Source organism: Morone saxatilis, unplaced genomic scaffold, assembly GCF_004916995.1.
Source record: "Morone saxatilis isolate NCDOM2014 unplaced genomic scaffold, NCSU_SB_2.0 Contig10, whole genome shotgun sequence".
Taxonomy (NCBI): Eukaryota; Metazoa; Chordata; class Actinopteri; family Moronidae; genus Morone; species Morone saxatilis.
The window spans coordinates 15677005-15678390 of NW_023339652.1; positions in this window are offsets into that span (position 1 = coordinate 15677005).

Consider the following 1386-nt stretch of genomic DNA (forward strand, 5'->3'; position numbering starts at 1 on the left):
AATGGACAAACCAAACACCGGCTCTAGGGCCTGTCTTCCGGGGTTTGCAGCCAATATAGTTTTAACCACAAATTTGAAAGGAGAATATGAGGCGAGTTTCAATCTGCAGTTACATTGCTACATGCGACTAAATCCTACACACTGGACCTTTTTATATCTATCCTTTTATATCAGTGGCCCCACTAGTGGATGAATCAGCAGTAAATAGCACATGCTTTAGTGAATATGAACCTCTTTTTTTTGGCCTAATCTGGTCAGTCATGCTGCAGTATCAGGACAGCTATACACAAACTTTGCATTAAGGTGTTTAAGAAAGTATAATTGTTAAATCACCAGCCTCCCTGACCTGCATCACTGCATTGCTGCCACTTCTCTCTAGGCAATTCCCTCAACATCATGTGACGCTGTCCCTACGACCACAATGACCCATTATCCATGGAAAGAGAACCGACGGTGAGTTAAAAATCGACTTTTTCATCTATATAATATTAGGTGATATGACACATATAGGTTGATATGGCATCTATTGTTTGAAGTTAACAGGTTGTTTTATAATGCTAGATTCATTAATGCCAGATTGTGGATGCATTAATGATGTAAATTATTATATAATTTATTATTTGTTTGATACTCAGATCTGTAACATTTTCTTTAATATTCCTTTTGCATAGAAAAAGATCATCCACCAAGTGTGAAATAAAACTTTATTATAAAGAGTTTGTAAAATTAGACATACAGCAGTTCATTACCAGTTGCAGACTAATGAAGCTTCTGCACCAATTGATTTCCCCATACGTCTAGCACAAAATGCAGGAAAACATCATAAAGTGCAAAACCTGAGTGAAACTAAAGCAGGTAATACAGTCAGATCTACAGTTTTCAGCCTTGGCGGTACGCCGCCAAGAACTCAGAGCCTTTGAGAAAAAAACCCACCTAATTTGAGGAACTCCCTTCATGCCTCAAGGGAAATAGCCCAGATCTGTCAAATAATAATTCAGCTACTGCAGAGATCTTTAATCCTGTTCCCCATTTATAAGCCAGGTGTAGACCAGACTCAGCTCAACAAAGACCAGTTAGTTAAACATCATTTCATCTTGTTTGCTCATTTACATAGGATGCGAGAGGCTTGCGTGCCTACAGACTGATTTTGCTGCTGCCAGCCCTCTGTTTATACTGAGTTTGCCCTTGATACAATGCAATAAAAGCCCTGTTAACATATGACTGGATCCACAGAAATGCAAGAGGGCTTTCCTCTTTGTAGTTTGTAGCTGTCCTAATGAGATGGTTATGTTACGGTTTTCATACAGTTATGATAAAGTAAAATGCATACAAAATGACAAAACTGAAGTGGTTTTTTTTTTTGGGGGGGGGGAATGGCAGTTGTCA